General features: G+C 40.1%; 1 non-coding gene across 1 annotated transcript; it reads right to left on the bottom strand.

Moving 5' to 3' along the window:
- Window positions 1-13,086: 13,086 nt before the first annotated feature.
- LOC115893436 lies at window positions 13,087-13,193 on the bottom strand. The gene has a single exon (XR_004053433.1). It is a non-coding gene; the product is annotated as a U6 spliceosomal RNA (small nuclear RNA).
- Between the last annotated feature and the right edge of the window lie 7,863 nt (window positions 13,194-21,056).

Below are 21,056 nucleotides of genomic sequence, written 5' to 3'. Positions count from 1 at the left end.
CCTAGCAGTTTCCACCAAGAAGCCTAGCAACAGACTCTGGAAAGATTTAAAGGGTCCATGTCATCACCTCACATACAGGTAAGGGGTGACTTACCTACCAGCAAGCAGCTTTTCAGCTACCACTAGGCAAGGGGTATGGCCTGTCTCAGTGGCACAGCTAGTGAAAATATAGGTCAGGCCACCCTGATTCAGGGACCAAAAGACATCTTTCAACTAAGGATTTAGCACAGACGATAAAAATTAGTTTAAAAATTGTAGAGATATAAGAGACACACTGAATCTTCTTTTAGGGATAAAACACACATTGTTTTCTATGCTGTTAATTGTAAGCAGCATCTAACACACTGTGGCACCAGTTCCTCCTCACCAGAATTATTGTGAAACCATTCCCCAGCAGTGGTTAGTACTAAACTGGGCACCTAATAGGAAGAATAAGAACAACGACAATGTTCTAATTTTTTTTTAGTATCTGTTAGGTGCCAGGAACTTCACATTCATTACCCCTTACTTTCAGAAGTACCCTGTAAGCAAATTAAGTAGTACCCCTGGATTGTCCCCATTTAACCTGTGAGAAAATTGCCAATCAGAGAGGTTAATTTGCCTTAGTATATGATATTTAAATTAATATTTTTATGAGCAAATAAGTGAGGATGAATGAATGAAATTAAGTAATTAAGTGAAAGGGGAAGCTGAGCTGTTCTAGACCTGGTCTAGTAATGCTTCTGCTTTTGTCATATTAGTAATGAAATAGTCTAGCTTTTTTTTTCCACCCTGTCTTCAATATTTCATGTCAGGCTGGCATTTCCTGATAGTGGATCCAAAATACTAATTTCAGAGCATATTCGTATTTTCCTATCTGCAATGCCTTATAGTTCTGTTTTTTGAATACAGAGATTTTTGACCCAAATAAGGATATTTTATTTCTGCCTTTAATAGTCCACATATGGATGAAATGCCATAAATAGTGAAAAAATTCTAAAATACCTTGACAACATGCTTATAAATGTTTTTTGTCACAGGAAACTTTTGCACTTAAATTTTTTAAGTTTCTCGGGTTTTTTTAGGTTTATTGGTTTCTCTTTTATTATAAAATATTATAAACTCATTACAGAAAGGTTGACAGCACAGAAAATAATAGAAAGAACTATAAATACACATAATATCACTTTTGAAAAACAACCATTGTTAGTATTCTGGTGCACTCTATTTCCTTTTGGTCTTCTTTCTATGCATAAGATTTTTTTTTCTGCAAGGGCAGGAGATATTTTTATACCTATCATTCCTTGTTTCTCTTAACCTTTAGTCTTGAAAAGGGGTTGGTCATCCTATAGTCTTTTTAAACATCATTTCTAATGACAGCCAAGAAAGATATTTATTGCATTATTATCTGGGTGACAATATCTATGTCCAACAATTGCAGAACAGTTAAGTATATCTACTTGAATGCATCTAGTACAAAGTATTTTCTAAATTTACATTTATTTCCTTAGAAGTTGGAGATACATATAATTTTTCACCCCAAAATTTATGAGCTCTGCCCCATCTTGCTTTGTGGTGTCTCTGACTATTAAATATTAACTTTAACAGGTTTGATAAAAGCCATCCCTTAGTTTCCTCACTAATAGTTTGCTATTTATCTATTTGATGTCCACAGTTGCTTAAATGTGCTGCCTCGAATATGCGAGAAAAGATGGCAGATATTCCTAAAGGCTCTTCCAAGTCTCAGGCCTGCCAAAGGACCAAAATGCCATTTTGTCCCTGCTTATTGCAGCAAGTGAAACAATACAGTTCAAAAACATAGAAAGGCAAGGCTAATTATACCCCTCCTACCCCCACTTGACTTCCACCCTCGGAGGAGATCCATACTACCAATTCAGTGGACATGTTTCCTCCTTTTTCCTTCTTCCTGGTTCATAACACCACTGCAAGCATGCATAAAGATACATGTTAGAGGTTCTTACTAAGATAGTTCCAGATGAAACTACACAGTATTTGCGATTTGCTTAAAATTGTTTATTTGCGGCCGGGCGCAGTGGCTCAAGCCTGTAATCCCAGCATTTTGGGAGGCCGAGACGGGCGGATCACGAGGTCAGGAGATCGAGACCATCCTGGCTAACACGGTGAAACCCCGTCTCGACTAAAAAATACAAAAAACTAGCCGGGCGAGGTGGCAGGCGCCTGTAGTCCCAGCTACTCGGGAGGCTGAGGCAGGAGAATGGTGTGAACCCGGGAGGCAGAGCTTGCAGTGAGCTGAGATCCGGCCACTGCACTCCAGCCTGGGCGACAGAGCGAGACTCCGTCTCAAAAAAAAAAAAAAAAAAAAAAAAAAAAAAAAATTGTTTATTTGCTTAATTTGCTTGAAAATTTATTTATATGTAAATATACACACAGATACATCCTTTTACGTAAATAGGATTATATTTTACATGGTGGGCCCTTTTAAAACAGCCTCTGTTTTTCTAACGTGCTTCGATCTCTTACATCCATGTCCATCCAGTCATCCTGCCCTACTCTCCACCCTCATACCTCATGTTAACAACCAATGTGTGCCCTTCTGTACTTTTTATATACACATAGCCACATCCAAGCATATTTACGCATATACATATACACACAGATATTCATAAATCATCAGATTAATGGCAGGATTTTGACACCGGTTACTTTACAAGCATGGGGTCCTAGTATGCTTATCTCTTTCTGTATCTGATTTTTCTTCTTCAACAATACTTTGTGGCAATCACTGTAAGTCAATCGTTTTCATTCTTTTTAATGATTATGTGTTACTCCATGATGTAAATGTACTCTTATTTATCTATTTCCTTTTCTTTAGGCATTTACACTATTTCCAGTCTTTTATCACTAGAGCAATGACAAATAAACATCTCATATTTGTGTTCTTACCTACTGCTGCTTATATTTCTTTCTTTCTTTTTTTTTTTTTTTTTTGAGATGGAGTCTCGCTGTGTTGCCCAGGCTGGAGTGCAGTGGCGTAATCTTTGCTCACTGCAACCTCTGCCTCCTGAGTTCAAACGATTCTCCTGCCTCAGCCTCCCAAGTAGCTGGAACTACAGGTGCGTGCCACCACGCCCAGTTACTTTTCTTTATTTTTAGTAGAGATGGAGTTTCACCATGTTAACCAGGACGGTCTCAATCTCCTGACCTCGTGATCTGGCCGCCTCAGCTTCCAAAAGTGCTGGGATTACGGGTGTGAGCCACCACGCCCAGCCTGCTGCTTATATTTCTATAACATAGGTTCTCCACAATTGGGATGGCTGCATTAAAGGATATATGAATTTTTAGTTTTAAAAGATGTAACCAAATTGCTTTCTTCACAGTCTATAAGAACTTAACAACATAAATATATAAGAATTTGCATTTCCCTATTTCCATCAAGAGTGGGTGTCTCATACCCCTCCCAAGTAGCTGAGATTACAGGGATTACAGGCATGCAAAACCACTGTCTGCTAATTTTTGTATTTTTAGTAGAGATTTCACCATGTTGATCAGGTTGGTCTCGAACTCCTTACCTCAGGTGACCCATCCATCTTAGCCTCCCAAAGTGCTGGAATTACAGGTGTGAGTCACAGTGCCCAGCCAATTTTAGCTACTTTCTACATTAGTTTTCTCTTAGGTTATACACACTCAAGTAGTATAGTGCATTATCCACTTTAACTATACATGGTTAAATGGATATAGTTATCCATTTCCGTTTAACTATACATATTGCAAGATTCATTTCATACCACTAATTTCTCCCCAAAGGATCTTCTTCTATCTTGAGGTCTTTGGATTTATTTGTTGTTTGCTTAAAATCTTTCCGCAAGTAAATTACTCCGATTTTGTTAAGGTCCTCTTTGATTATTTTATTTACTCTTTCTCTCTGTGGTTGCTGGCCCTGGTGGTGAAGTGTTATTTCCTTTGGTCTGTTCTTGAAGATACTTTAGCAATAGCAGTCTTGAGAGCAGTAGAAGTGCAGCAAGCCCTGATCCTCTGACCCATTGCATCAGTGAAAAGGTTTCTAAGCCTCTGCTGAGGAATTGGGAGGATGTTTCTCTTCTCCATGGGCCTCTCATGCTCACTCAACCTCAGAAGTGGAGAGAACCCAGCCTTCCCCGTCAGCCTCCTGGGGACCAAAAAGACAGGCACACTCATGCTAACCAGTGTCAACCTTCTCCCTGAGTGCTCAGGGATGTCCATGGTCCAAGCCTTCCCCAGGAACTACTGCTTTCAGATCTTCTCCAAGGCTTTGCCTGGATTTTATTTGGCTTTAGGGTAGTAGCAGGGTTGGAAGTTCAGCTACAGGGCTCATGCCCTCCAGATTCCTCCTACCTCCCAGTCCCAACTCCTAGTTAGCTGGGAAGAGGTTGGAGGTTGGAGTCTTCAGTAATTAAAGAGAAGGGAAAGTGAGACTTGCTGAGCCATCATCTTTCCAGCATGCCCTGTTCCATGTTTAATATATACCTTGGTTATGTAAATATTCACAACGATTTAGTGTTGTCCTTCACTGATGTAGGATGTGCTCCTCCTTCAAGTAGCCCCCTCACCTTACCCAACACCACCTGACCCAACTCCATCTCCTTGAAGAGCTTCCTGCTTACTTGATGCACCAGTAAATCCAACTATAAGGGACCTGGTTCAGAAAGCACTGGGGGCATTTATCTTCTTTTATTTGAACAACTTTTCTCTAGGGGTTAATTCCCCACTGTCTGTATCTTGAAGTAGAAGCCAGAAAGACCCAATAATTTGCCTCATCCTTAACACATAAAGGACATTGGTTTCGCCAATCAGATGCTTTCATCAGACACTTTGACTCTTGTGGTGGTGACACAAAGATCGAGGGATGGCTGAGAAACTGTATGTGTCTCCAGATGATCTGGAGAGTCTTCTGTTTGATTAGGTTCATTTGAATTTAATCAATGAAGTCATCAACAGCAGATCAGTTAGCACAAAGTTGGTTTATTTGTTAGGATTTGGTTTAGCAAATAGTCCCAAAATAATAGTGACTTTAAAAAACAGCTCTTTATTTCTTACTCATATGAACAAAGTCTGGAGGTAAGAGGCTGTAGGCAGGTATGAGTCCCTCTGTGGAATCAGAAACCCAGATGCTTCTATCTTTGCTCTGTCCTTGTCTGTATTTTCCAAGGTGACTTGCCATTCCATCCACACTCCAGGCCCCAGGAAAGAGGACCCCAGTGGGGCACTCTTTTCCCTTTGAGAACATTTTCACAAAGTTACAAATTAACCTCTGCTCACATACGATTGGCCATTATTTAGTCACATGGCCATACCTCACTGCCTATATCCTAGGTACCTTTGTACACAGCTACAAATCTTGTCGCTATGGAAGGAGTGAATAAATACTGGTACAACGGAAGTCTCTTCACAGTTGATGAATAAAATCGGCTTTCTATGGAAAACAATTTTCTACTATAACAGCTTTCCTCACTGATCATTCTACAAATGTAATCTTCTGTAACAAACATTCAAAGCCCCAAGATTATCAGTCAGCAGATTTTGAAACTTAAAATTCCATTATTTCAGAAAAAAATCTTTGCTCTTTTTATCAAAGAGCAGTAGACAGAAACTCAATATAATAATAAGAAAGGGAATAGAAACTAAATTAATCCAAATCGTATGGTCCCTGGTAGGCAAACATTTTCTAACTTGCTTTCTTATCTCTCACAACAAGATGTCAAGAAGCCAGCTCAGAGTTTTGTATTCCCAAAGCACATGTATCAACAGCTTTTTATTATCTCAAGATTCCTATTACTAAAGATTTTAATTTATGACTTCAGCTTAATTTTAATCATGGCTGAATTAATGAAGTTGGGGTTTATTTTTTTTAGGTCTACAGTCATCCATTCTTCTGTGCCAGGGTCAACTCCAGTTGTTTTATAAGAACATCTAGAAGTGCTGTCTGCTAACTGGGATTCTCCCACAGCACATGATTAGAGAAAGGGGGTGACTGTATTTAGATGTAAATTTTCAGTGGATTTCTCAGGTTCCTCACAGCCTTAAAGGCTTGTCCAGGAGTATATCCAGGAGTATAACCTGGAGCTCACTAGAAGTAATAGTTGTAAAGGACGTCTTGATTGCATTGGGCATACTAAAAGTTTATCCTCAAACCAAACCATCAGAAATTTGCACACTTGTGTTGTGTGCCTTGTAGAGTTAATTTCACTGATGTGAGTTTTGGCATTGCGTCATAGATATTAAAGTGTATTGTAAAGAATGGCCCTTTGAAACCTGTTATTGTACTTGCAGTAAAGATGATGTCAAGGACATTATTCACTGACTTGCCCTGTGATTCATAAAAAAAAATTACTATTGTCTCATCATAAAGAGTAGTAGGTGGAATCCAGGGTGGGTTGACTTCTGCTGCTCTGGCACATAGGCCAAAGGGCAATTGTCAGGATAATGAATTTTAACACTGCCTAGAGAACAGATGTTTGGAAATCACAGCCTTTGCTTGTAAGATAAAACCCAGAACACAACTTCTAAACTTTGAAGTTACCTCTGTGGAAGGAGCTCCAAGTGTGTTTTCTGGACAGAAGAAAGAAGCAGATCATGACCTGAAATAAACACAGACACACACAGACACACACACAAACACACACACACACACCAGTGAAAGAGGAGAACAGAAAAGCAGATCAGCCCAGGAGAAAAATATATCAGTGAAGTCCATTTCCACCAGAAGCCCTCCCTCCTTGCTTTGGCAATCATGGGAGACCCAGCCTGCCTTCCTGCTACTGCCAGACAGCCTATAGGAAACACTGCTTTTAACAGTAATTGTCACCCTGGAAAAGTTTTCCCCAACCATTGTTGTTGGCAGCTTGGGGCAGAAATACGAGCTGGATTGATTTTTGCTTTTTAGCAACTGCTAAACCTGCAGTCTGAAGGTCAATGAATGAAAACAGGAGAATCTGCATTCAGACTGACATATAGAAGGAGAAAGGGGATAACAATAATTAATAATAACAGAACCTACTTCCTAGAGTTGTGAGGGCCAAATGAGGTAATACATGCAAAGCCTCTGCCTAGCACATGGTAAACACTGTGTAAGTAATTATTATTATCAATTACAAAGTTCAAGTCTACCTTTAGTATCAGTCAAAATAAACTGGCCTTAATATATTATGTAAATAGTCAAGTCCTCCAGCCAGCCACAGGAAGGGAAAATGAGGAAGGAAACAAGGAAATAAAGTCTAAACCCTAAATTTAAGATTAAAAGATTATCTTTTAAGGTCTGGCATTCTGTCTTGTTACAAGTTAGCCTAAAATTGTACTACATAAGTCCACAAAGTTCATTAAAAAAAAATGATATTTTAAATAAATGCTTCCTAATCAGAGGGTAGAAAACTCCTAAAAAGTTTAGAGGATTATGTCAAGGAGTGAACAAATCCACAGATACAGATATATTTGTATGTCAGGATCAACAAAAAACAAATTTGTAAAAATTAACCAAATTCTTAGAGGCTTCTTATCATTATCTACTCAAGCAAAACACTATTATGTGGAAAAGTGACAAGGAAATCAGGGCACATGGTGTTCTTATTTTTTTTTTTTTTCCCAACCCTTTGGTCAATGTACAACATGATGTTCTTCAAAGAGATGAATGCTTTTCTATTTCCATTAATGGCAGGCCAGTTTTTCAGACCAATCCTTTCCCTGAAAATAAATGAAGGTATGTATCTATCATTTTATGGACTTTCTTCCTGGGCTATTCTTGGCACAAGGCACACAAGCATGAATAAATTGTGATCTCCACGTTCAAGGAGTTCATAGAAACTCTTCGAAGTAGGAGTTTTCATACATAATTTCAGAGGTGACACAGAAAAATCAAAGTGGGGTGAATGAAAGAAGTAAATTATTTATTTATTTATTTATTTTATTTTTATTTTTTTTGAGACGGAGTCTTGCTCTGTCACCCAGGCTGGAGTGCAGTGGCGCGATCTCGGCTCACTGCAACCTCCGCCTCCCGGCTTCATGCCATTCTCTTGCCTCAGCCTCCCAAGTAGCTGGGACTACAGACGCCTGCCACCACGCCTTGCTAATTTTTTTGTGTTTTTAGCAGAGACAGGGTTTCACCGTGTTAGCCAGGATGGTCTCAATCTCCTGACCTCGTGATCTCCTGACCTCGTGATCCACCCACCTCAACCTCCCAAAGTGTTGGGATTACAGGCGTGAGCCACCGCACCCAGCTGAAGGAAGTTAATTTTGAGCTATACTTGAAGGCCAGGAACTCCGGGAGTGGTGTGGGGAAGGTATTCCAGCTAGAAAGCCTAAGCAGTTTCCAGAGGGAGGGATTTAAGTCCTGGGCATGCACAGCAAGTGAACTGGCTGGGCTAAAGCAAAAGGAGCCTATTAAGGAATATAAAAATCCAGGTACTTCCATATGACCCCCACAGTACCTAGCACAGGACATTCAAGGAGTAGGTCATAAATATATTCTAGTTGATTACTTAAGTCCACCTGATTCGAAGTTTCATGTACTTACTATAGTAGGCAATGAAGCTAAAGAGACATGAAGGGGTAGAGAGGCGAATCATCACGTGGAGGGAATATTATTGGCCTTCAATTCTGAAAAACTGGGGAACTGAAACTAAACTAAAAAATCTGAACAAACTCTTCTGGTATTTTGGTCTGTCAAGTAAAGGACAAGAGATATGCAGAGAAATTCCTCCAAGATTCTGAGTTAGAAAGGTACTAGTGACTTCTGTTGAGACAACCTTCTCCTTTTCCACTTTTTCAATTCCTTGGCCTGCTTAAAGAATTTCTGTGGCTCTCCTTTCCATAAGCAACCTTGCTATCTGACAGAGGTGGGTTATGGGGCCTATCCATGACTTTAACTGGCTCATGAAGAACTTCTTCGTTTCTTTTATTAAATCTGAAGGTTATTTCTTGAGCAATTAATTCATGCTGATAAAATATCCAGCAATATATTTACCACCAATCTTTAGAATAAACGTGAAAATATTTAGATTTTGTCATCTGCTTTTGTTGCTCTGAATGAAATAGAATTTTCAAAGGAAGCATCATCCTGGTAGTCATAAGTAAATGACTAAATTAGCTTTGATTTTTAGAACCCTATATGATGCTTGCTTTTCTGAAAAATTCACAAATTCTAAGAATATGCAATTTAAACACTTGAATTATAGTGGTCAATATGGATTTACAATCACAAAGCGTAACTAGTTTCATGGCCTACAGAAAGCCTTTTTCTAGTTCTTCCCTTTGGTCATAAATGCAGAACCTCTGTGTTGTAATACTAAACAGAAACATCCCAGAAAAATAATCCTCCAAGTTTGTCCAAATTGCTGGTTTGGCTTTAAGATCCAACAATTTTCTTTCAGATGTACCCCAGGGCACAATGAATTGTCATGGGGTTTTCCATACCGAGAAAAGTTTCAAAGTTGCAGATTGAAAACCTCCATTGAAACAAATGCATTATGTCACTTGAAATAAGAGCATCTGTACATATTTCACAAAATAATTTTCTTTGTTCAGCAGAGGAAGGCCAGATGATGCAATATCTAGCTTCCAGCTGTGCCTTCCTCACTGGCAATTCAGCCTCTTTTAGTGCTATTTGAAAGACTCCTGACCACTTACTGTGCAATTTTGATGTGCTTACACTCAATTCTTCATCTCATCACTGACAAGGAAGAGGGAACAGAAATTGTATGAGAATGCATGTGTCCACAAAGCAACAGAACGATGGTTATCTTTCCCTTAGGCATTATTTTTTAAACACAAACAGCACCAAAGGAAGAGGGAAATCAGTCAGAGGCCTTGGGGATTCAAATGAAGGAAATCCTCCCACAGGATGAAGCTACACATCCTATAGAAAGTACACAAACACCATTATAAGCTGGCTGTTGTTATGATTTTTCTGAAGTTTTACCTTTTCCAAACTCTTTAAACCATGAATTGTTTTATTTCGCCAAAATAGATGAGCTAATAATTTGGTTTCCTGCTACTAAAGGAGGTTAAAAGACAAGCAGAGAAAAGTCCCATAAATAAAATATAACCAAAATATTTCAGTAGATTTAAATATAGTCTTGGGCACTTTAGAACCGATAATATTATCAGGGCCAAATGTTGAATAACAAATAATCAAACTAAGAGTGTTGAGCTGAAACAGCTGTCAAATCGGCCATTTAATGAAGGAGAAAAAAATGTTCCAGTTGTTTCATGATGTGAAGACATCTGAGCATCTGATAACATTTTTAACTTTTCAAATTGGTATGGAGGGGAGCATTATTATTGATTGCCATTGTCTAGCCTTTGATTGTTCTGAATCTAGAAAACTGGACTTTTACTTATTTTCTGAAACTTTGCCCCAAGATAGATCTCTATGCTCCAGTTTAACAAAAAAAATTTTTAATAAACAAGCAAGATTCATGGCTTCGAAATGTCTTATGTGGACCTTCAAAGGCTTCATGGTGCACCACCATTGGTGGGATGTGTCCTTGGTTTAGACTCTTAGAAGCAATCATGGGTTTTTCCCTCTTACCCCTGCCCTCTGACCTGCATCCTATCATGACTAGAGATGTGCCCCAACACCAAACCCAAAAAGCTAACCGTTTTTTTGGTTTGTTTTTTGTTTTTTGTTTTTGTTTTTTTAGACGGAGTCTTGCTCTGTTGCCAGGAGTCTCGCTCTGTTGCCCAGGCCAGAGTGCAATGGCGCTATCTCAGCTCACTGCAAGCTCCGCCTCCCAGGTTCACGCCACTCTCCTGCCTCAGGCCTCCTGAATAACTAGGACTACAGGCGCCCACCAACATGCCCAGCTAATTTTTTGTATTTTTATTAGAGACGGGATTTCACCATTCACAGGATGGTCTCGATCTCCTGACTTCATGATCCGCCCACCTCGGCCTCCCAAAGTGCTGGGATTACAGGCGTGAGCCACCGCGCCCGGCCCCAAAATTAACCATTCTTTAACCCAAAAAGCTAGGTGGGTTTTTGCTTGTTTGTTTTGTTTCTGTTTTCAAACCAGGCATGACCTGTGGCGACCAGCAATGAGAAAAATGGAAGGAGCTCTCTAATCTTGTCCGCAGCTTCCCTGCCCATCACTCATGCACACCCACATCCCCCTCAGGCCCACAGGGTTACTTTGTGATGACCACTGGCATGTTTAGATTTCTCAGATGTAGGAAGAATTTCAAAGCACAAATTCCTTTCATGGGGACACAAGTTTTAAACTATGTTTCATAACTGTGAGCAATAGAAAAAATGGGACCATCTAGGGATACACTTACCATTCCTGGGACTCTGGACATACCAAAATGCTCACATAATTCTGTAACTGGAATGTTATAGTAAGCTTTTTGCTCTAAGCAATTCATGGCAGATAATTTAAATAGGCATCAAATCGAATGTGTTGTGAAGAGAAATGCTGCCTGTGGCTCCCTGGTTCTTTAAATGAGTCAGTATATGCAAGCATCTAGTGTAGTTCCTGGCTCACATTAGACCTCGAGTCCTTCTTCCAAATGAGCCTCAGCTCCACAGAGGTTGTGAAATGCCTCAAGCTAGTTTCCCACCCATTGCAAACAGATCTTGGCCTAACACCTGCTCAAAGTCCACTTATGTCATCCCATCTGTATTTCTCAAACTCAGATCTACAGACCACCTCCATCTCAAACACTTGGTGGGATGAGAGTTAAAAATGCAGATTTCTGGGCCCTTCTTCAGGCCTACAGAATCCAAAGCTCTGGGAAAGGGGCCTACGGATGTACCTGTTTATCAAGCTCCCAAAGTCATTCACTAAAGCTGGAGAATCCCTGATGTAGAGCTTCACAGTTCTATCCCTCTATTAACTTAAACCTTGGAAAAAGAATTTCTGCACAATGTCAACAGAGCCTGTTACAAAAATGACTTCATTGTTACTTAAAGTTATGCTCTCTGTCTTTATGGATGTCTGATTCAAGAGCCATCTGAGGGCTCATTTCAGTATCTTTTATACTGAAGTTAAGATTCTGTTCACTCCATAAATCTCTGTATTTTATACAAGAACCCACACCATTCATTGGTGATTTCATTTATTTGCAGGGAGAAAAAAAAAATCTATCTGCTGATGGATTTATTTGCTTCCTGTTATCAGAAAATGAAAAATATATAACTGTGTTTCTCCTACAGCTTTTTCTACTGGAAATCTTGTAGCAATTTTCTTGCCTAAGTGTGGCAATCTGTTCAATTCTGTGCTCCAAATATATTTACTCTTTCTTCCCCTTTGGGGTGAACTCTGTTTTGTTTCACATTTTAATGCCATAGGCAGTGACTTCCGAACCACTTTAGACAGGGTATAAATTTTTACAAACTAGAGAGCATTTTCTTGCAGTGTTGTATTCTTGGCATGCAGCAATTCCTAAATAGCCACTTGAGTCCAGATAAGAACTTGCTTGTTGTAGGATGCAGGACTAATAATACTGTGTTCTGTCCGTTGAGTCTCTTCATCGGTTTGGATACTTGGGTCCAGTTATATTTGTTTTGCTTATCTGCTTTTACAAATGCAAGCCAGAGACAGGGAATTATGATGCACTTCCAATGCTTTCAGAATCCACTCGCCCTTTGTAGACTATGAATTTCTGAAGCAACATAGCGTCTCCATGGCTACCTGACAAAATTACTAAGGCTGCCAGCGCCTGCTTCTGTGTGACTGAGTGTGAACTAAACAAATGACTACAGCCAGCAGAAGTAGACGATTTGCATCTCCAACTCCTATAGGGGGAGATGTTGAGCATCCAACTGAAGCCCAGCAATATTCCTGGCAGTGGCTGTATTAAGATTTGCTTTGGTAGTAGCCAAACCCTCATGCATAGGACGTAGCCCAACGAGTCATTTTCACCCCCAAACCTCCTACTGTTTATTAATCACTTATGGTAACCACACACTCATGGCGAAGTTTTAGTTGGAACAGCAATGAATTTTGCTTAACTTTGCTTCCCTGTGTGAGTCCTGTGCTTCCCTCAGCACCCAACACCAAAGCACTAGTTACTTAACAGAGCCTTTTAAGGTCCCCAGAAGTTTCTTTTTAAATTATTGTATTTACTTCATTTTTATTTTTACAAAATTCAGGTGGTAAAAATATGGAACGCTTCAGGAATTTGCATGTCATCCTCGCACAGGGACCATGCTAATCTTCTCTGGATCATTCCAATGTTAATGTATGTGCTGCTGAAGTGAGCACCCAGAAGTTTCTTTATACATACCTATCATGAGACAGCTTCCATTTCAGTCCAACTCAAACACAATGAAGAAATCCTCTTTGAAATATCCCTGCTGAACTGTTATTATCTACACCACCTAATAACAAAATTCCTTAAGGGCAGTATAGCCTAGGGTTTAAGTGCACACACTTTGGGTTCAAAAAGACCAGGATTCAAATCCTGGTCCTGCCTCTTACTACATGTGTGTCATTGGGCAAGTTACACAGTCTCTCTAAGACCAGTTTCTTCATCTTCAAAGTATGGATATTAGCAGTAGTATTTCAAGAGTAGTTATTACAACTGAATGATTTAAGATTTTAGCACATAGTAAGCACTTAATAAGACAGTGTTTATTAGTACTCAGAGTAATCTGCTCTGAGATGAACAGTTCTATTGATAGCAAGTTCTTTCTTATACTAAACAGATAAAAAATTTGTCCCATTTGTCTAACTCTTTCTTCCTACTTCTGCCTTCAGAAGCTATCCAGAGTAAGTATATTCCTTCTTCCACACAACAGCACTTTAAATATTTGAGGGAGCTATTGTGTGCCTCCCTTCATATATTTGAGAACAGGTATTTTTTTCCAGTTTGACTTTATCTAGTTCCTTCAACTGTGTCCCACATGACTTTGGATCTGTCACCATCTGTGGCAGAGCTAACTAGATGCTCCCCAATCCCAATTCCTCTTCTTGGGCATACAAGAATACCGTAGCCATTAGGTTGGGGCATGTGACTGGGTTTTGGCCAATAAAAGAAGATTGAACATATGTGTGCTACTTCTATGCTAGGCCATGTGTCTTATGAGATCTTCCTTGATCTCTTTCACTCATTGGCTTGCTTAGTGCAGAGGATCCAGTGGAAAACTCTCAGGACACATAAGAGGCATGGAATCTGTGAGATGGAAGAAGCCTGAATCCCTGCATCAGCACATAGAAGGCTACCTCTCATGCACCTGTCAGACTGTGGCATGAGTGTTGTATTAGACCATTAAGACTTAAAGGTTGGGCCAAGTGCAGTGGCCCACACCTGTCATCCCAGCACTTTGAGAGGCTAAGGTGGGAGGACTCCTTGAGTCCAGGCGTTTGAGACCAGCCTGGGCAACATAGCAAGACCCCCATCTCTACAGAAAATTTAAAAATTAGTTGGGCGTGGTGGCTCTCTTGTAGTCCCAGTTACTTGGGAGACTGAGGTGGGAGGATAGGTTGAGCCCAGGAGGTCGAGGCTGCAGTGAGCCATGATCACGCCACTGCACTCCAGCCTGGGTGAAAGAGCAAGACCTTGTCTCAAAAACAACAGCAACAACAACAACAACAAAAAGGCTTGAGGGTTTGTTTATCACTGCAATATATCCTAGCCTGCCATGGCTATTATATCTTTGTAGTTACCATTCTCTGGACATGCACTAGTCTGTCAATGTCACTTTTAAAAGATGATATCCAGAAATGAACACAATTTTTCAAATGTGACCTAACCCTGATGGAATAAAACTGGAAAACTACTTCCTTCTTTTGTTGTTGTTGTGTTTTTTTTTCCTGAGCCCCATATTTATTTTTTTTCAGTGCTTTCCAAAGTTGCCTTATGCTTAGCAACCACATTACACATACACAGGTGGCACAAGCTACATTTGTAGTTAACTAAAAACACTGCAGTATTTTTCAAGCCAACTGCCATCAAGCTAAGTGTGGCATAGTCAGTGTTCACCAAAGATCCCATTTGCTTTCCTGCACTTCCCAGCCTCCCTCACAGTTTGGTGGAGACCATGTTTACAGTTTCAGGAGGAGAAATAACGTGTCACTCCTGGGCCAAGGCAGTTAAAACTCATTACGTCTCTTTCATTCCTCTCTTCCCCTGCTGCAGAGACCTTGAAGGACACATTCCACATGAAGGCAGGCTTCCCATCAGACTTTGCATCAACGAGAAAGAAATGTTTGCTCTTTAAAATACTGAAATTTCAGAGTCTGTTTGTTGTGGCATCTAACATTAGTTAACCTGACTCCTCAGTGACAGGTGAAGCCAGCTGGACTTCCTGGGTCGAGTGGGGACTTGGAGAACTTTTCTTACAAGAGGTTTGTAAAATGCACCAATGAGTGCTCTGTAAAAACCCACCAATCGGCGCTCTGCAGCTAGCTACAGGTTTGTAAAATGCACCAATCAGCACTCTGTAAAATGAACCAATCAGCACTCTGTAAAATGGACCAATCGGCACTCTGTAAAATGGACCATTCAGCAGGACGTGGGTGAGGACAAATAAGGCAATAAAACCTGGCCACTCCAGCCAGCAGCGGCAACCCACTCAGGTCCCCTTCCACTCTGTGGATCCTTCATTCTTTTGCTTTTCACGATAAATCTTGCTGCTCTGCACTCTTTGTGTCCCTGCCAACTTTAAGAGCTGTAACACTCACTGCAAAGGTCCGGGGCTTCATTCTTGAAGTCAGCGAGACCACGAACCCACCAGAAGGAACCAACTCCAGACACAACGGGCTGCTGCTTGTGAACTTTAATTTTCGCACTTTTGCACTTTAATTCAAAACCTTGTATTTATTTTTGTTAACTTTTAAATTTTTTACTCATGAATTGCATACCTACAGAAAAGTGCCATATCATAAGTGAATTGATTCAATAAATTTTCACACAGCCACTGAATGCACATGTGTAACTAACAAAAAAAAATTACCAACACCTCAGAAGCCCCTTCACGCCCTCTGGCATCTACTGTCTGCCCAACAGTAACCACTCCCCTGCCTTCTAGCAGCACAGATTAATTTTTGTGTTTTATATACATGGAATCATACTGTATGTACTCTCTTGCCCAGTATTACATTTGTAAGTTTCATCCACAATGTCTTATATGGCTATTGTTGGTTCATTTTTGTTGTTAGAAAATACCTTCATTCTCTTAATGGTATATTTGATAAAACAAAATTTCTTAATTTTAATATAGCCTAATTAACCAATTTTTTTCTTTATAGTTAGCACATTTTATGTCCTGTTTAAGCTATCCTTGCCTACTCCAGAATCATGGAATCCTTCTACTATATTTCCTTTTAAAAACTTTGTTTTACTTTTAAAATTTAGATTGACATCGCATCTGGAATAAAATTTGGGGGCATGGTATGAGGCAGAAATCAAAATACACTTTTTTCGTTTGGATATCCAGCTGACCCAACACCTTTTATTGACAAGACCATCCTTTCTGTTAAAGGATCCATTGAAGGACTTTTTAAAAATCATGAGTCAGGCAACATGCATGTGTGGATTCTGTTTCTAGACTTTCTATTCTATTCCTTTTGGTCATTTTGCCTCTCCTTTGCCAATACTACATGTTTTAATCAGCCTTGATAATCTGATGACGTATATCCTTTAATTTTGTTCTGCTTCTAAAATGCTTTTACCATTCTAGGTTCTTTGTATTTCCACACGTATTTTTGAACTACCTGGAAAATCTCTGCAAAATAATCTGTGGTGTTTTGACTAGAATTCTTTTGAATCTATACATTTATTTCTGTAGAACTCACTTCTTCCCACCCCCGCCCCCCGAAACTGAGTCTCACTGTGTCGCCCAGTCTGGAGTGCAGTGGCATGATCTCAGCTTGCTGCAACTTCTGCCTCCTGGGTTCAAGCAATTCTCCCTGCCTCAGCCTCCCGAGTAGCTGGGATTACAGGCACCTGCCATCACGCCTGGCTAATTTGTGTATTTTTTAGTAGAGATGGGGTTTCATTATGTTGGCCAGGCTGGTCTTGAACTCCTGACCTCAGGTGATCCATCCGCCTCAGCCTCCCAAAGTGCTGGGATTATTGGCTTGAACCACTGCACCTGGCCAGAACTCACTTTTTTATAATACTGAGTCTTCCAACCCATTAGTCTGGTCTCTTCCTCTGCTTATTTAGACATTCTTTAATTTCTCTCAATAATGTTTTGTAATGTTTAGGGTAAGAGTCTTGCATGTGTCTTTTGTTACATATATATCTAGATAGTTAATAGTTTTTGTGTAGCTGGGCACAGTGGCTCACACTTGTAATCCCAGCACTTTGGGAGGCCGAGGCGGGCGGATCACAAGGAGGCGGGAGGCTGAGGCAGGAGAATGGCGTAAGCCCGGGAGGCGGAGCTTGCAGTGAGCTAAAATCACACCACTGCACTCCAGGCTGGGTGACAAAAAGAGACTCCTACTCTAAAAAAAAAAAAAGAAAAATATACACAGTTTTTGTGCTGTTGCAAATGACATTTTATTTTCTATTTGTTTGTTGCTGGTATATAAAAATACAATGATTTTTGTATGTATGTCTTGTATCCAGAGACCTTGCCAAATTCATATATCAATATAATTTGTCTGTAGATTCTTTTAGACTTTCTACATATGCAATCATGTTATCTGTGAATGATGACACTTTGTTTCCTCCCTTCCAATCCTTATGCCTCTCTCTAGTGCATTTTATCTTTCATTTTAAGTCTAAAATTCCCACTGGTTGAGGTAATTTCAAATCATGATTTTACAACCCAGAATATTGTCTGCTTCCCCACAATTTGTCAAATTTGTAGGTAACAAAGGTGCATTCTGTGTGCTCATTCAAATCAGTGTCCAGTAAAAATTTTTAAATAAGGCTGAAAACAAAGCCATGGAGAAGACCCCAGGAGATTTATTTCCAGGTTGAAACTAATCAGTTATCTTTGGATGCAAGTATTCAAACTATCACTTGATTCATCTAAATGTGTCACAGTCAGTATCCATTTCTTCTCTAAAATATCATGAGATATTTCATCAAATTTTACTTGAAATCAATGTATATTATAGATTGACGATTATCTCTTTAGACTGAAGATCTTATGAAAGATGTAAAATGTTTGTTTATTCCTCTCTTAATGAATAACTATGCTTGGTGACGACTACTACTTTTTCTAAGTAATCATAAAATATCTGCTTGAGAATTTGTTCTGGCATTTTACTAGGAACCTATGTTTTCATGGATATGAATTTGCTAGAAGCCACTTTTCTCTCCTTTGGAGGGACTTCATGTACCACAGCTGCTTATCTCTAGTTTCCTATCGTGTTTCCTAGCCTCCACAGCTTTTAAGAAATTATTAATAATGATTTGAGAGAGCTAATAATGCAAGTGACTTCAGTTCTATGAATTATAATCTGTCTGTGGTTGAGAATGTAAATTCCCTTAATGCAGCAAGTAAATATCTAATCATGTCTTCATTTAGTGTATCAGTCACGGTCCGGGTAGGACATAGAATCCCCTCCTCACCCCAGAGGGATAACGTGAAGAGACTTTAATAGAAGGACAACTTACAGGGATGTGGGCAGAGTTAAGAAAATAGACAGGGATAGTGCAGCAACCAGAGATAACGGAAAGCTGGTTAAGAGTCTGAATGAGTCAGGGTGGCAGAAAGAACTAGATGACCCACTTAAACTAGGTAATTGAGGGAAGGGAACACTTACAAAGCTGTGGGCAGTGTTTATGATATACAAGAAGTGATGGTTCAATAACTTGGGGATAGTAAGGACAGAGGAAGTGAATATCCCTGGGTCTGAATGAATAAGTGGAGGAAACTATTGTTAGACTCCACAGAGATTGTAGTATAGGACAGCTCAGACAGCAGCACTGTGTGGCCTTTGGTAGAGGCCCACAGCCCACAGCCCACAGCCAACCCAGCATTGTTGGGGAGGGGGTATGGGAGGTATATGAGGACAGGGGAATGAATGCCCCAATCTCACCCTCCTCATTCTGAAATCCTGCTGATGCCTCTTATTGGCCGAGCCCACTTGGATGCCAGAGGAAAAGGAAGTTTTTAGTGAAGTCCATACAGGGGAGCCACCTGAGCACAGAGCAAGGTGGAGGATCGGGGTGAGTGGATTCAGAAGAGCAAAGAAGAGCCAGCACAGCCCCTTAAGCCCAAAGGGTAAGAGAAGGAAGTGTTATTGCTAGAACTGTCTGCAAACTGAAACTGGAACAGGAGGAGGGTCCATTGGTGTGAAGGAATAAGACACCAAAGTCAGGGAGGGTGCTGGGAAGAAACACCTCAGCCTCTCCCTCACCCAGCTCTGAACTGCCCACCGGTGCTTCCCACTGGCCAAACCCAACAAGAAGTCAATTAGCAACAGAGCACATGTGACACAGAGAAGGGTAGAGATGAAGATGAACCAGCACCCTTAGCCTGAGGAATCCCCTTAGCCATTTTTACTTCACATGCCTCAGTTGGGAGGTTAGTTTATTTCACATGCCCCAGTTCTAAAAAACAGGGAAATAAAATCAGAATTGAGTGACTTTCTCTTTTTAGTGTCATCTGATATACCAACCTGACCAAATAGTAGGCTCTCTTTCCTTTTTCTCCTATTAGGAAGCTCTCCAAAAGTTCTTTGTGTTATCCTTAGAATTCCTCACGAGTCATTGCATTCCAAGTTTCAGATACTCACACATTTAAAAAATATTTATAAGCTTTTGCCTAGTAGTAAACTCTGTGCTAGAAAATCATGGGATATGACTTTGAACAAGCACAGCCAGAGTTCAGTGCACAGGTGACCTCGACTCAAGGGCCCTACAGACCACTCTTCCTCCAACCGTCCTACGGACAATCTCTTTCTAACCTGGGAAAGTCCTGTGCTACCTAGACACTCTGCCCCTATCCAAGAAAGCTGTCTTCCTTTTTGTTTAAGGACTCCTAAAGGCTCAAATTCTTGGAAACAAAAGCTAGAAAGTCTTGGATATTTTACCACACTACAAATCTCTTCTGAGACAAGGAAGCTTAGGGTCGCTTTCTTTCTCAAATAGAGATAGTGGAAAAAGAGAAAACACCATGAGAAAAAATATAAGAACTGATGACTCAGTGACATTTGGCTGCTTTCTCATCTTCCATTGCTTGGATGTGTCCTTTTAAACTCTGAGTTCGCCAGTAAGCTCCTCAACCACTTCGCTGTCTCTGTTAGTTGTTTCCACTTCTTCCTCACTGTAATCATTTTCAACACATTCTCAAGATTCCATTTTAAGAAATGCCCATCCACTTTGTATCATCTATCCTTTTGGAGTCTCCGGCCATGAGAAAACCCCAAAAAACATTTTGAAATCAGTTTTCATACGTAGGACAAACCCAATATTGGCCTCAGTGACTATTCTATGGCCTGTAAAATGGGTATAATCACTTTTTCCCCCAATGTTGGCGTAACTTTCACAGCAACTATATATTCATTGCTGATCAATTGTTTCAGAGACATGGTTCTTCTCTTTCTATCCTCTGTATCCTGGAGGATTGGATCATCAATAAATCTGTTTTTTAAAAGAGAAAACACTTTTAAATTGTTTGTTTTAGGAGATTGAAACTTCCAACAAAAGTCCAGTGGTACTATTCGGTGCATAAGAACAAACAACTGTATACCTGACAATAAATAATAGCACATTAAACATGCCAATATGGAGTTCACAAGCCAAAGTTGCCCACGAGGGACTCCTGTGTCTTGTGGAAATAGTCCCGCATTAGTACTTTCACCCTGGTTAGCCAATGGCTGGGAGCAGCCCACGGGAAGTTTGGCCTCGGTGTGAACAAAGTGCTTTCCAGTAGGGTAGCAGCTGGGGTCATCAGGCAATTGTGTTCCGTGCATCAGGATGTCTGATTAACGTGTTTGCATGGCCATCACAACCATGTTAATAGATTAAAATTAGAAAAGCCATAAGATTAGCTTTTAAAATAAAAAGATGAAAAAATACTTGTTTTAGCTCAGTGTTCATTTGTTATTTTAAAAAAATACTTAGCAAACTGATGTGATTCCGTCCTGAGCAGCTGTTCTCTTGAGCAGTGGTCATTTATCTCCGTCTGCCTTTTCTCCCACCTAAGTGCATGCTGTCACCTG

Source organism: Rhinopithecus roxellana, chromosome 14 (genome assembly GCF_007565055.1).
Source record: "Rhinopithecus roxellana isolate Shanxi Qingling chromosome 14, ASM756505v1, whole genome shotgun sequence".
NCBI classification, from domain to species: Eukaryota; Metazoa; Chordata; class Mammalia; order Primates; family Cercopithecidae; genus Rhinopithecus; species Rhinopithecus roxellana.
The sequence above is the reverse complement of the archived record's forward strand: the minus strand, read 5'-3'. Positions and strand labels throughout refer to the sequence as shown.